Raw genomic sequence first — 16,844 nt, 5'->3', positions numbered from 1 at the left:
AGCTTGGAAAGATTTACTATATATCTATCTCAGAAAACTGTCCAATGAGACCAAATATAGAGGGAAAAAGTCCCCTAAATGGTGCATGAGCCCTCTATTTTCATCTGAAATAGTTTTGTATTGACATCTATTCCGGATTCTCTCCTTTGGCGAGGTTTATCATTGGCTTATTTAAATAGGTCATTGATGCCAAAGGCCTTTGTAGTATCATCAATGAAAAAGAATTATTATCTTGACCCAGGCAGTGACTACGAAAGCTTTTGTCAGAGCATCCCATGGTCACTGCTGTACACATGAAGAGAATCCCCATCTTTTTATTAAGAGTACAACAGAAAGAGTATTAAAACAAAGAGTCTTGAAATGGAAGGTAAGAGAACTATTTTCATATATTATCTTGTCAATGGTTTAATAATTAAGCCATGTTAATAGATGTTCACAGAACAAAAAACTGGAAAAAGTAGTGGCAAAATGCTTTTCCTATTGTTCTTACTTGTGGAGTCAATCTCATTATCATGTACTGGTTTGTCACTGTCCACTCTATTATTGCTTTTTAAGGAAGTGAGTGTGTGTGTGTGTGTGTGTGTCTGAAAGAGAGAGAGAGAGAGAGAGGTTTGGTAGGGGAAAGTGAACATAATAAGTTCCTGCGCTCCTTCCTCTTCTTTCTCTTGAGAGCTGGCTGCTTGCAGAGATCACAAGTCCTGAGTGGTTCTGTCCCTGTGGGAGAAGGCCTGTCCCTATTCACACCTACAACTGGGTGGGTAATTCTGCCTACTTCTGGCACTCAGTATTAGCAAGATTCCCTGTCCACAGTGTCTGATACCACCTTTATCAGTAATAAAGGTAACCTTTTAGCCTTCATCTATCTTATTCTTTTGTATAATGGTTGGTTTTCAAAAAAGTCAGACGGAGAAGATCTTTTTATTAGTCTTCCTCAAACAACTCCAAATAGGTCTTAACTGACTAGCATTAATATCTTAACTAAAAAAAAAAAAAAAGAAAAAGAAACAAACAAACAAAAATGGAGGCAGTGAGAATTAGGGAGTACTTAAGTCCCTAATGTGGGATATTTTAAAATTATTTTATACATCAGTTTCCTTAGTTACTAAATGGTCTTGCAAAGTGTTCCTAATTAAATTTAAGGAGTTAAGAGAGAAAAGATATATTTTCTTTGGTTTAAACGCCTTAGATATTTTTAAGTATAGCTAGCTGCCACTCACTGAACTGTAAATGATTGTGGAAAGGAATGACTATAGAGACCAGAAAATGTCTGAAATAAGAGACTAAGATTGCTCTTTTAGGGACAGTCTACTCATTTAGGGACAGTTTGATCCAAACCATTTGAGATGACAGGAACAAAAAAAGAAAAAAGAATGAAAAATTGATGAAGCTTCTTTTACCAAAATACTTTTTAAGGATTTTCGGCGCACATTTTCTAGAATGTTATGCCCAATAAACAACTATTCTAATATAAAGGACCCATAGTATCAATTATTATCACTGTCAATCAGAAATGAAAGCATTCTACAATGGGCCTTGACAGAACCGACTATTATGATTGTTTCTGCAACGTTTGAAATATGTAAATGAAGACACTTCAAGAAGATTTTGACACAACAGGTTTAACAGATAGGGCCTAATTATGTCAGTCAGTGGAATTCAATTACCAGGAGGAATAGATGGACATCCTAGGTGCAGAGCTTGGATTAAATCTGCACATCTATTCTTAAGATCCAGTTCCAAATAGAAAAGATATTCAAGATTTCAATTCCTTAAGATTCTTTTTAAGGTATTATAACCCTCCACTTTAATATTAACTAGAAAAATAAGCAATCTACTAAAAAATATATCATTTTCAAGAGGATAATTTAAAAATTCAAAGTTTGAATAAATTGCAGGTAAATGTCTGTGTTTTTAAAGAACACCCCCCCAACTCCCCAAAGTCAGATATAGCTAACACTTAACTGGGAGGACAGCAGCTAGCTAGTCTCCAAAGATGGTCAGTCCTCAATGAAACCTGCTTTCTGGTATTCACAATCCTGTTATCTACCTGCCCTTCATATGGGCAGGCCCTGTGTTTTGTTTTTTGGCCAACAGAATGCAGCAGAAGTGATATTGCCTGACTTCCAAGACTAGGTCATAATAAATCTTGCAGCCTCCACCTAGGTCTCCTGAAATACTCACTCTGGAGGAAGCCAGTTGCCATCTAAGAGACTGCCATGCTTTGTAAGAGCTAGCCTGTGGAGAGGCTGCATGGAGGGAGAACAATGCTATGCCTCCTGCTGTTCCAGCCATCCCATCTGTGATACCAGACATATAAGTAAAGAAATTATCTAGGATATCTAGCCAGTCAGGCCATCAGATGAAGCCAGCCCCAGCTGTGATCTGACTGCAACTACATGAATGACCCCAAATGAGAATTATCCATCTCAACCCAATCAAATCTCAGGACCAGGAGAGGTAATAATGAATTAGAGGTTTAAGTCTCTAAGTTCTGGGTGGGCAGTATTGCAGCTACAGAAGACCAGAATGGAAATGTAGAGTGGAAAGACTAGGTAGGAATCAGGACACTTCTTTATTCTCAGGCTGACATTCACTACTTGTGGGGTCTTAAATAAATCCCAATTTATCCGCATCTCTATATAGCTATAAAACGAACAGACTAGACATGAGCTAGGTTAATTCGGAGGGCCACTGAATGTATTTATGTTATCTACAAATCACCTAGAATTTAAAACAGCATTTTATGTACATATATTCAATTTGGGGGATGACAGGGTCTATGCTTTTCAGATTTTCAAAGGGATACCAAACCCTAAGAAGAATTAATAAGATTAGAGATTCTCTAAAGACTTCAGCTTGAAACTTCTATTATTTTATGAAAGCCAAAAAGAAAATGGATGCTGAAAGATAGGCTATTGTAGTTATTTAAAAAAAAAAATTGTTTATGTTTAAATTTTTATAAGCCAGAGGTATCAGGTTACATTTTCATCTAAAAATACTTAAAATATTTATTTGGTGAAAATGATATTGTATTTCCACCCATCTCTAATACCCTCTCCCAAATATTTAACTAGAAAATTTTTCTAAATTAAGATACAAGTTTTGAAGAGTTGAGGAACAATGAGCAAAGTCGAAATTTGTTTCTGGAATTATTTTGTGGGTCTTTTGTTCTTCCAAAGAAGGTATCTTCCAATCTCTATCATGGTCCTCAATACCTGGTATTTTTTTTTTTTTTTTTTTTTTTTTTACCTTCATTCAACCATCCAACTCTAACCTCAGCTTTATATTCAGTGTAACACTGCAGAAACAGAAGTATTTTGCATGCATTTCCTCACAATAAAACAATTGTGGAAATAACACAACTTATTGAATAACTACTATGTGCCAGGGGTTATTCTACTTCTCATTACTCAAAACAGTTGTCAATGTTTTCAGAGTCAAAATAAACTTATTACTTTTTGACCTCTATCCCTACTAGAATGTAGTTTCACAGGGGTAGTTATCTTTGTCGGTTTTGCTTACTGATGTATCCCAAGATGCCCCCCTGGAACAATGCCTGGCACATCCAGGTACTCAATAATATGTGCAAAACAAATGAATGACTGTGTGTGAGTGCTGGGAGAAATGCGACATATTGTACTGCATCCTGAGAGGTATGATCCCTATAAGAAAAAATGTTATACATAGGAACAAAAACAGGAGGTAGCCTCAATGGGTAATATAAGAAGTTAAACCAAAGGACAAACAACAAGCACCCAGGACAATGGAAGGAAGAGACCTTGTGCATTATATAAAAATTGTTATTAACAGCTGCTGTGCATTTATTAAAGGATCTTTCTTTAGAAATTAGAATAATATTCTAAAATACTAACAGGATTTTGATGTCAAAGATGCTAGTGAACTAAATTCCAAATGACCTATAATTGTTAACTACTTTTTTTCTTGTTTTAAAAAGTTAATATCTGATATATCAGAGGGGAAATCATAATAATTTAGCAATAATATAGCAATGAAGTACTGTATTTAGAAAATTTTTTATAATATGGTAGGTTTACTTACATATAGACGGTAATGCTTATATGGAGAAATTAGTGAAAATTTAAAAATAGAAAGCAACATTCCTTACAACGCACACGTGTACATACACGCACGTGTATGCTCCCTCCCACACACACTCACATTCACCTCATCTAAATACAAAGGGAAACCATGATGACTCGTATCAACGGTATTTAATGGGTTCCTATTTTCTAAAGATTGGAAAATACGTTTTATTTTACCAACATTATTAATGAACACTTTGTAACTAAATTTCCTTATTTTTTCTTTCCATTGATTGTCTTTTTTTATTTCTCCAAAAGAAGAGGATTCCATCTTTTTGTTGTTGTTGTTGTTGTTAACAACTTTTATTTTGTAGAGTAGGGAAGAGATATCGACAGCTCTGGCCCATTTTTAGAGCTGTTCCTTTGTGGTAACAACTCCTTTGTTGCTCATTCTTCTTGCTGTGCCTGCAACCTGATTCATGCCTGAGTTGATAGGAGATAAAATCACCTTCACACTGGAGGCACAGGTTAATGTAACTGTTCTAAAGTAACAATTAAGGATAAATAAACTGCAATAGGTGATGACTTTCACTTTGGATAAGCATGCATCAGCCCACTGATTATCTTGGTCATTTTTTTAAAATTATACATAAATTGAGAGTCTTTTTTAAAGAATGGGTATAACTATGGGATATTAGCCATTTGACGAAGAAAAATAGTGTGTTCTTCTATTAATTGGTGGTACAAGTGTGGCAAATAAAAGTTACACTGGTACTTCTTAGATCAGAATTACAGTTGAAAATAATTCCTAGGGCTTACTTCAATTTGTATTCACCAGCTAGAGGTTCATGTCTTTCTTAAACACACATCACTTTTCCTAGCTTCCCAATATTTTGTGAGTAATTACATACTAATAGTTGTTTAAAAACTTATAAAATTTTCCCAAAGTGCAAATTTCATCAGGAAAAAACAGAAATGAAATATTTCTACATATTAATTTTCAAATGGACCCTTTACGGGACAAGTTAATGTTTACTTTACTTTTACTTTAAGCAATTTTCTTCCATAGTGACACAGACAACTAGAAAGGAGTATGCTTTCTTGTAAGACAGAATGAAGAAAAGTCATGTTCATGAGAGCAACGTCCAAGTCAACATCCAAAAGGAGTTTTCATTAGCCATGCTTTTCCACACTGAGAAGAGTCCAGAAGAAATTCAGGACAATGAAATTTCACATGACAAGGAAGTTATTTTCATACTGTCCACAATTTTCTCTCTAACTGATTAGAAGAACAATGTGAAGAATTGATGAAATGATGTATTGGAATTTTTTGAAACCCATAAAATAAAGAAGATAATTTTGAATTGAATGAAAACGTTTTGTAATCAATCCTTGAATCATTCTGAACCAACTTTATAACTCCATGATAACAAAACTGTAGCCTCACAGCGCTAGGCTTTGTGCTTGTCATTTAGGACTTAATAAATAGTAGCAGGCATTGCTAGATTTTGTCTGAGAAGCCTCCAAGGAACTCAGAATTGCTTTAGGATGAGAAATCAGCAGGTGGCACTCTTTCCTCTGCATCCGTTTGAACCACTTTTTCAGGGCAGAATATTAGAAGTGACTTCCTAAGGGGGGGAAACCTAAGGTCTTGAGTGAGCAATAATAAGTCAGTAGTGAAAAAAAAGAGACACTTACGCAGTAGAGAACTACAAAATCCTCCCTAAATCTATCAGATAGACACACTCTTATTCACTATCTATTAACTCCAGTCATGTTGGTAAGTAGCTATTGCAATCTCACCTGGTGATAACTGCATTCCCATGCTAGATTAACATATTGTGAGGGTGAAGAACCTGTCTTATCTAATGTGAACAAAAATACGTGTCTGCACATACTGAATACTTTCCTCATTTTCATGTCTCTACCTTCTCAGCATATAATCAAAGCCTTTATAAAGAGATTAGTTCCCATATGTGACTCCAGTAAGCTGAGAACAGGAATTGCATGAGGAAAGAGATACTGGAGTCCTTCTAGAGAGTGCTCTTTAAAGCTCAAATACTTTCTGAACACAAAGCTATTCCGAGCAGTGTTGACTTATTTGCTACAACTACTTCTCTGTATAACTTGCAACTTACTAAAGTCTTCATTATAAAAAGGTATTGAGATCATGTCCCCTCAAAGCTTAAAATAGCTTTATAAATTTAATGACAAAAGCTCATATTCAGATAAGAAGAGACCATTTCATTTGCCTGTTTAAAAGCGGATTTCTAAAATACATCTGCATATTTAGTCACTGCCATTGCCAAGAGAGGCTTGGTCTCACAAACTTCAGAAAGATGTTTCAGCTTCTAGTAATAACAGTGTGGTATTTGGTAATTGGTCCTTATATAGTAAAAGGTTACTGGGAGAAGACTCCTGTTGAGGATTTCCATTGTAAACTAATTTGTGTCTTGTCTTATTTGAGGTACTCAGGGGTACATTGGAAAGTTTATCTGTTGTCCTGCAAAGGCCTCAAAAAATTAAGTACCATTTTGAGGGCTTAAATTTGGGATAAGAAGCAAGGTTTTGTTTTTATCCATAAAATCTAATAAACTTTAGAATGAATTAGAATTTCATGAGTTTCAACTTTTTGATAGTTTTCTAAAACTGCTTATATATCTATTTCATAGATTTCTAAGACTGCTTATAAATCCTATGAGATGCACCCTTTGGAGTTGGCCACATGCTATAATGGCAATAAGAAAGAGTACAGATGCTCTAGAGGATTGGGTGAGTGATAAGCCTAGAATCAATTTGGGTAGGTATCTTTATTCCATTTGCAAATGAACAAGAGAGATGGGTAATGTCCTTGGAAGAGGAGTGTGTATTAGCGTATAGAGCATACTGAGAACCCCCAGTAACTTGTAGTTATTATGAGAAGATTTATTTTCCTTATGTTAAGAATGTATTTTTGAAAGAGGACTGATGAGGAGACATTTCATGGGTGTGAAGCACGGATTCCTCCGGACATTTTAAAATAAGCTAGTTGCTCTGAGTTAATCAATGCATTTTATGACCAGAGAGCTCAGCTAAGCCAACATTCCTCTCCTGGAGCCTCCTTTCACTGTATGTCATCACACATAACCTTCCTGGATAACGACTCATTATGCGTGATGGCAAACCAACCAGCGAGAACATGCTGCGGAAAGCATTATGCTTATCAGAGGCCCTGGGTTTAGCCAATTCTCCTGAAGAAACCCTGGGCTTTCTGAGCCTTTGAGCCTGACTCTTTCAGCTTCTGTGCCACACTCAGTCCTTCCTCTGGTGACTATATAAGAGGCAGTAAACAGCCTGGCAACACTCATACATTATGTGTGAGCAAAGTAAAAGGCCACTCCATTTCAAAGACTTAGAAGTTTGATGTACAACACAAGCAACTGGTGGTGAGTAGTTAATAAGCCTCAACCTTAGGTTGATTCACTAGGTTTATTTTATTCATTGGAAAGTAAACTCATACCTTAAACATTATATGTCACCACAATAAAATGGTAGGTTTTGGGAAAATCATTTGGAAAAAAAGTAGAAAAGTCAAAGTCAACTTGCCTAGACAAAAATTGGAGCCATAAGTATCTTCTTTGAGTCACTGATTATTTAGTATGAAATTAAAAATGACTCCTTAAACCCACAAGTCGAGGGCCTTGTTCTTTAATATAGACTACAGTGTATTGAGAAACACAGTATATTATTTCATTAAGTGCTTTTTGGTTGAAGGGGATTTAGAGGTAAAACTGTTGGCTTTGTGTGGCAAGGTCATGACCTTTGACAACTTTGGAGTTTATATCTCTTTCATCTTCTCATCCCCCTGAGACCCCTAACTTGCAGAGGAATCAGGCATCTAAGTCTGGGCTAGACAGAATCCAGCATTGTGTGAAGCTAGGTTCTCTCTCTCTCTCTCTCTCTCTCTCTTTTTCTCTCTCTGTCTCTCTCTCTCTCTTTCTCTCTCTCTCTCTTTTTTCCCTCTAAACAAAACAGATCTGAACTGAGCCAAGGAAACAAAAATGTATTGTTCCTCGCAGATGGAAGCGAGTGTCGCCTAGGTAACCAGATTAATCTCCTTTTTCTCTCCCTTCCTCTCTTGTAGTGCGGTAATCGGTGGGCTCTTTTCACAAAAAAGCCAGCCTCAAAGCTGGGGCTCTAACTAGGTTCCTAATTAGCTGCAATTTACAATGAAGACAACATGATGAGATAATAGAAATTTGCAAAATAATGACATACCTCAGCAAAATATTCCTCCTCCTAAGAACCATTTTTATACAAAAACAATAAAGAGGGCCCTTCTAAAGCAAAGCTGGAAAATGGTGGTGTATTATGTGACACAGAACATTATTGTTCGCCTCTTGTTCCCCCAATCAACAGCTTATTGTTTGGCATCTTAAATAAAAATGACTCAAATACAGGCCACATAATGATCTCCATTGCGCTAATACACTGTATATACTGAGTAGTCAAAAATGTGCGGGAGCCAATGCCAGTGGGGCTGATAAAGTAGCAGGGTCCAGGAAGGTAATTTACAATACAATGCAATAAGCATTATTACTGTTCTTAATCACACATATCTTTCTGATTCCTGTCAGGATGCACTCTGACATCAAAAAAGGGCACCCAAAAGGAGGACGGCTAGTTAATGAAATATGATGGATCACATTTGTTTTCATGTGGTGGTTAGCTCAAATGAAGCAGCCTCCAGACTGTTAGCCAACAGTATTCTCTTGTGTGACATCAAAGACTACTATTCAATGAGGGCAGGGGGAAAAAAAATCACAGTAAGACAGCACAGAGGGAGGAGCTCCTAGGAACTGAAAGAACCATTAATAGTAATCTCTACCTTATGTCCAAAAGAACAGAGCATGAGCAAAAAAGGCCAAGGCCAACCAGTCACTGCTTTCACAATGAGGATCATCAGCACCTATGCCGATTTATGGAGAACAGAACAGCTAACATGCGGTGGGTGAGATTTGACATTTTGCAACACAGGAGCAATTTGTCACCAGTGACAGGAGGTGTATACCCTCGTGCCTTGCCTGAATCAAGATTACAGCATCCAATGAAACATGCAATCCAAATAATAAAATAGAATTCAATGCCATGTTTTGCATCAACAAGAATCATTCATAAATGGCAACAGATTGTCTAACCAATCAGGAAAAAAACAACCGTACACAAAAAGTAAGTCCACATTTGCTTATGGACTAGTAATTGTGAAGAGTACAGCTGCACATACTTGAAAACTAATGGCCCCTGGACTTCCCCATAAATAACTACTGACTAAAAAACCAATTGGCCAAAGACAGAAAAAGCATTAACCCCTTGGTCATTTGGCCCTCAGCAACAAGACAACTGATCCCCTCACAAAGTAATTAAAAGGTAACAAGTAGGACAGATTAGAGAAGGTGCCAAATGGGCTCTAATGACTTTGGAGAAAAATTTGTTGTATTTGGTAATAACATTTGCAGAAATGCAAAAAAGGAAGACCATCTGGGTGTATCACAACCCCAAAGAGTTTGGCATCCACATTTTGGAAATGTAGCAATAGTATCTTGACTTGCATAGGGCTATCAGCCTTTCCCAAAGATTGAAAAAAAAAAAAAAATGTTTTTGAATCTCAGCCAAGAGAGAAAGAGAGCAAAAGGCTGTGACACAGTGCTGAAAGCCAAGGACTGATCATCATAAATATCTGGGTTTCTGTTTCTAGATTGTCCATGTATTTGACATTTATGGTAAAATGAGATCTACTCACCAAACAAGCCTTACTTTTTAGTTTTATGTAATCCTTACGAGAAATGTTCTCAGCCATATAATTCATTGAATGATTCAATATAATAATTTTGAAGGAAATAATGAAGAGGAATGTGTTAAACTCTTAAGTGACAGTATAAGGTGTAGGGACAAGAATGTTTGACTTCACGGCATTACCTAACTTCCTGTAGCCTCTGTTTCCATCTCTTTAAACTGTCAAAAATTGTGTTTATCTTTAAAGATTGCTTGAGGAATTAATAAATCAATGCACCAAGGCATATCAACTTGTCTTTATTCCTGCACACTCTTCCCCCAGGAGCTCTCATTCTGAATCAACTCCACAGTCTGCCTTCTCTGAAGCTCATCTACCCTGGGGCAGCTGAACATAGCTGGAGAAAATTATGCAACAGCACAGATCTTTAGCACTATCCCACCCACATTTATGTTCTAACCTCATTCAAGAATCATTTTAGTTGTCCTTTCTCACCTCCTTTCATTCCCTTTAGTAGCTGTCCCAACCTTCACCACTCTCTTTAATACATCACCCCCATCACTTTCAGATCACCTCACTTCCTATAAATATGCACTGTCTGACCCATCCAGACATACATCACTTTCTGCAACCTACCTAATCAACTTCTTTGCATGGCTATAGGATGTAGCATCTCTCCCTCTGTTTGAGGTTAAACTCCCACTAATGGATGGGATCCACTCAACTCATATCATCTCGGGACCTTGCTTCATCGATTTTCCCCAATCCTTAGTATACCTTCTATCAACTCATTCTCATTAACCTATAAACATACTCAAATCATCCTCATCCTATTGAATCCTTCCTTCATACCCCCTTATCCCTTTAACTACTACCCTGTCATCTTTCTCCTAGATTCTTCTTTTCAGGCCAAACTCACTGGTCACTTTCACAACCCATTATTCTAAAAGTAAAAATTAGATTTTGAAATGCAGATGAAAATAGATTTTCCTTGAAAGTTTGTTGTTGTTTTTTCAGTTGCTTAGAAATGTTATCGATATTTTTGATCTTTCAATAAAGTTCTGAAATATTATAGAATGAAAACACAATATTCAACACACCTGATGCATCAGTTACAAAGTCCTCATAATGATGAAACTATCAGAATCATAGAAAGTCATAGCTGAAAGAAAACTTTGGTTGATTTTTTTGTAATTTTGTCTAAGTTGGAAATGATACCTAAACACTTAAGGTCATACAGCATGTTAAGAGTAGAACTATAACCCAACTTAAGGTTTCCTGGCTCCCAGTTTCATGTTCTTTCCTCTACAAATTGAATACTATTCTCTAAAATAATCCTCTTTACATACTTATCATTCATATATGAACAAATACAATGTAACATTAAGTGCAACCATAAGAGGCCAATTTGAAATATAATAATGCATTTAAACTAAAATGTTTTCCAGCTTTTAATTCCATGGAAAATATATAGGCATCTCTATCCAATGTAATCCTACTAATTCTCATAGGCAGAAACAAAACAGAGATTAGAAAAAGAAATGACCAAATCTGGTATTTGAAATAGAATATGTAAATATAGCATTAGAGTATTAAAGATGAAAGGAAACATATAGACTTTCTGGTCCAACTCCCTGCTATTTGTTTGATTGTTGTTTATTTGTTTATTTGAAAACCTGAGTCCCAGAAAGGAAAAGATCATACGTCAAATAAACAACTGTGTTCATACCATTCTACACCTTTGTCTAAGCCTGAGCTATGTGGTAAAGAAGAGTCAGTTTCTTCTAGGTTAGTTGGACTCTTGGAGGGAGGAATAAGTTACCTGTGGAGTTGCATAAAGATCCTAACAAGTTCACTGCAACAATGGTTAATTAAACTACTGTCTAAGAGATGATTTCCCAATGTGTCAGAGCTGATTTACAACCATAGGAAGCATTTTCTTCCAGGGAGAGGCATAGTAACTCAGTAAATTGGAGTTCAATTTTACTTATAGATCATTTGATCTATATCTATGTATTATATTTTCCTTCTAAAATAATGAGTAGAAGCAGATCCAAGATGGCGGAGTAGAGAAAAACTGTGCCTGTGTCCTTCTGTGAACACATTAAAATTAAAACTACATTATAGAACTATCAACCTGGAGAATCATCTAAAGTCTAGATGAACAATAATCCTATAACTAAAATTATAAAGAAGAAGCCACACTGAGACTGGTAGGAGAGGCAGAGATGTGGAATGGGCCCCAACCTGCATGTGGCAGTTGAGAATCAGGAGGAACATCTCAGCCACAGAGATTCCCCCCAAAGGAGCAAGGGACCTCAGCCTAACACCAGATTCCCAAGCTCAGAGTACTGGTGACAGGAAGAGAAGCCCCACAATATCCGGCTGTAAAAAACAGTGGGTATTCTGACCATCCATTGGGACAGAAGGCTACAGGAAACCCAGACATCCTCTGAAACAGCCCACACAGACTCATTTACTTAAAGGCACTCACCCTGGGCTCTGGTGGAAGTATGGTGACTTGGGGAGTATTGGAGGCATAAGGGGGAGCAGAATGAGGTATGTGGCTTTGGGATAGAGGCTGGAGGACAGTCGCCATTTTCCCTGTGAGGGTTTCTTCTCCTGTGCAGCCAGCAGGCAGGCACCATGTTTCCTGTGTTGAGCCTTCCCCCATTCACCAAATATGAATCTGATTGGTCTGATGAGCTCCACTGGAACCCCGCCCCACACAACTTCCCCAATGCCTGAGACACTTACTCCTCAAGTGGCCAGCACTGCCCACACTGCTTTCTTTCTTGGAAAATGATCAGAGTCCAGCAGACCCCAGGCAGGCAACATTTGGCCTCAGTGCACTCTGAGATTTTGGCTGAATAGCTCCCGGCTCAGCATGAGCACCACATCAGAATATACATTAAACAGGTGACCACAATTCTTCCCACTCTAGTGATTCCCTGAGACCCTGCCTCACCCAATTTGCATACCACAGAAGGCTCTATCAGCTGCTGAACCTTAAGGGAATGGGCAGGTGGCAGCAGGTCTCAGGGTGCCCTGGATTTTTGAGGAGCTACCCCAGGCCTGGTACTGGTGGCAGACATCCTTGTTTCACAGTGTGGCCTCTCCCATGCACCTCCAGGTGTAGCACAGTCAGTGAACAACTGTGAATCACTTTGTAGCTCCTACCAGGTAGTCCCCCAAAGGGTCACAGGTAGTGGGTGGCCTAGGCCTGCACCAGTGACCCTCCCAAGAGGCCCCAGAACCAACATACTTGGAGGTTGGCTTTAGACCATAGTAGAGTACCACCCAATTAGCCTCAAAAGTGGCTTACACAAAGAGTAGTGTCAACAGGAACCAGAACCCGCTGGGTGAATCCTACTCAGTAGGGTAAGTCCCTGCACAGCAGCTCATAAGCTGTGGACATGGCCAAACTCCACAGCCAATCAATCTGAGAGTCAATCCCACCAACCGATGTGCCAGTAGCAATCAAGGCTCAACTATAACAGGATCAACTCAACAATCCACACAAGAGACATTCCTGGAGCACCTGGAGCAAGTGACCAGGGAGACAGTGCCAGGGCCCCAGAGGACAACTACTACATAAGGCCACCCAGCCAAGCTAGGAGACATAACAGATCTACTAGTACACAGAAACAAACACAGAGAGGCAGCTAAAATTAGGAAACAAAAAAATGTGTTCCAAATGAAATAACAGGAGAAAACTCCAAAAAAATAATGAAATGAAATGGAGGTAAGCAACCGACCAGAGACAGAGTTCAAAATAATGGTTATAATGATGCTCAAGGAACTTAGTGAGAACTCCAACAAAGAGGTAGCAAGCCTAAAAAGGGACAGAGAAACCATAAAAAAGAACCAGCCGAAGTGAAGAATACAATAACTGAAATGAAGAATGCACTAGAAGGAATCACCAGCAAACTAGATGAAGCAGAGATGGGCTGAGCTACTTGGAAGAAAAGGTGGCAGAAAACACCCAATTGGAAGAGTAAAAAGAAAAAGAATCCAAAAAGAATGAGGATAGTTTAAGAGACCTCTGGGACAACATCAAGTGTAACAACATTTGTATCATAGGGGCACCAGAAGGAGAAGAGAGAAAGCAAGGAATTGAGGACATATTTGAAGAAATAATGACTGAAAACTTTTCTAACCTGGCAAAGAAAATAGGCATACAAGTCCAGGAAGTGCAGAAAGTCCAAAACAAGATGAACCCAAACAGGCCCACACCAAGACACACTGAATTAAAATGACAAAGGTTAAAGACAAAGAGAGAATCCTAAAAGCAGCAACAGAAAGACAACAAGTATATTATAAGGGAGCGCCCATAAGACTATCAGCTGATATCTCAACAGAACTTTGCAGGCCAGAAGGGACTGGCACAAAATATTCAATGTGATAAAAGCAAGTACCTATAGCCAAGAATACTCTACCCAGCAAAGCTATCATTTAAAATCTAAGGACAGGTTAAGATCTTCCCAGACAAGAAAAAGCTAAAGGAGTCCATCACCACCAAACTAGTATTACAAGGAATCTTAGATGGGTTTCTTAAGACGGAAAAAAACCACTAAATTATGAATAATAAAATGGCAATAGCTACATATCTACGAGCAATTACTTTCAATGTAAATGGATTAAATGCTCCAATCAAAAGAAATAGGAGGAAGGAACATATAAGAAAATAAAACCCTTACATATGCTGCCTACAAGAGACTCAATTTAGATTGAAAGATACACACAGACAGAAAGTAAAGGGATGTAAAAAGATATTTCATGAAATGGAAACAAACAAACAAACCAACAAAAAGCTGGAGTAGCAATACTTAATACCACACAAAATAGACTTAAAACAAAGGCTATAGCAAGAGACAAAGAATGACCCAATAATCCCACTTTTGGGTATTTATCCAAAGAAACCCAAAATGCTACTTTGAGGGGACATGTGCATCCATATGTTCATTAAAGTATTGTTTACAATGGCCAAAAAGTGGAGGCAGCCTGGGTGTTCAGCAATGGAAGAATAAAGAGGAGGTGGCCGATAAACACAATGGACTATTGCTCAGCCCTGGGAGGGAATGGATTCTCACCATCTGCAGTGGCATGGATGGACCTGAGGGTACTGTGCTAAGTGGAGTATGTCAGAAAAAAGAACACAGATGCAATGTGATTTTGCTTATATGTGGAATCTAAAGAACAAAATAATAATAATAAAAAAAGTTATAGATACAGAAAACATTTTGATAGTTGCCAGATGGTAGGGGTTTGGTAGTGTGGGTGAATAAAGGGGAAGAGATTAAGAGATACAAATTGGTTATACAAAGTAGTTATGTGGATGTAGAGTATAGCATAAGGAATATAGTCAATAATATCATAATAACTATGTATGGTATCAGATGGGTACTAGATTTGTTGGGGTGACAGATGAGAAGGGGTTGGAGGACAGAGTGAAAAGGTAAAAAAAGGGATTCAGAAGTCCAAATTGGTAGTTACAAAATAGTCATGGGGTATAAAGTAAAGCATAGGGAATGTAGTCAATGACACGGTAATAACTATGTATCATGCCAGGCGGGTACGAGACTAGTCAGGGGGATCACTGCTTAAATTATAGAAATGCCTAACCATATGTTGTATACCTGAAATTAATACAAAATAATATTGCATGTCAACTGTAATTGAAAAATTTAAAAAGGGGGGAAAGGTGAAGGGTAATAAGACGTCCAAATTTTCAGGCACAAACAAATAAGTCACGGGGATGTAATGTACAGCATAGGGAATATAGTCAATAATATTGTGACAGTGTGGTACAGTGTCAGATGGTTGTTGGGCTTACCAGAGTGATCATTTATTTAGGTACATAAATGTTAAATAACTATGGTCTGGAAACTAATATAATATTGTATGTTATCTATATTTTAATAAAAATATTTAAAAATAAATAAAATATGAGAAGTGGTTGAAGGAATGAAGTCAATTAACTTTGACCAAAGGAAAAAAATGATTACGAATCCCACATGATGCATTCTGGCTTCCACACTGGATGGCCAAGCCTGTTTGGTGAAGCTGAACTATAATTAGGTCCTTCCAGTAACTAAATCCCTTTGAACAAAGTAGAAGACAGAACCAGGTGATACTGAATTCTAGAATAACGTAAGTCACATTAAATTCCCAATTTATTTTCTCTTTCAAAGTTTTGACTAAGCAACGTTGAGCTGCCTTAGAGCCTCAAAGGCCCCGAATCCTACACAATACACAGGTAACTAAAGGTCGAAGTTCTTTGACGTGGGCCCCACCATTCACCAACTTCCCATTCCTTATGAAGATGTGCTGTGCAGTTTAAATCAATAACTGAAACTGTGATTTGGGTAATCCCTCTGGTCAGTACTCCTGAGGGTACCAACAAGAACCTAGATTTCTCTCCACTCTGTTCCAAAATCAAGTAAAGCAACACACATTAAAAAAAAGCACTTCTAGCCCAGAATTAACAACGTTCACTCAGTGCTCTTAAAGGAAGAAAACAATTAAGCGAAACCTTGAAGTAATCTCATTCTGCCTGTTTAGCCTCTTCATCCCTCAATGTGTGGTTAGCAAGTGTGGCAATCAGAGCTCAGGCCTGCTATCATTCGGCCTTAATTAAAAAAGACACAAGCAGTGGAGCTGTGAATTAGCAATGTAGCTACGCACTACCCCTGATTAATTCGAGGCTCATGTTGGATTAATAACTCCAAACAAAGAACAAAAGGAAATTGTTATGCGAATTGCAGTCCTCCCAGGCCAGACAAAGGTCAAATCACAGGATTTCAATTTCATCCGGAGTCGCTTAATCAACTCCCTCGGAAGGAAGACCATATGTAGTTCTGAAAGCTACCCATTGTAGTCCTCTTGTCGCTGGACCTGAGGGACGGCACAGTCATCCTCTCAAACTATTCTCAATCGCTTCTCTTTTTTCCTCTTTAATACGACAAAAACTTCATTATGACTAGTGATTAAAGAAGAAGAGATCTGCCCTGCAAAACACATCCCAACAA

The 16,844-nt window shown here is 37.8% G+C and overlaps 1 protein-coding gene across 9 annotated transcripts in view; it reads right to left on the bottom strand.

The window, feature by feature from the left end:
* SOX5 (SRY-box transcription factor 5) overlaps positions 1–16,844 on the bottom strand; it is a 920,340-nt gene that overhangs the window by 413,853 nt on the left and 489,643 nt on the right. The gene's annotated exons all lie outside the window — the stretch shown is intronic.

Source organism: Rhinolophus sinicus, linkage group LG02, assembly GCF_036562045.2.
Source record: "Rhinolophus sinicus isolate RSC01 linkage group LG02, ASM3656204v1, whole genome shotgun sequence".
Taxonomy (NCBI): Eukaryota; Metazoa; Chordata; class Mammalia; order Chiroptera; family Rhinolophidae; genus Rhinolophus; species Rhinolophus sinicus.
The sequence above is the reverse complement of the archived record's forward strand: the minus strand, read 5'-3'. Positions and strand labels throughout refer to the sequence as shown.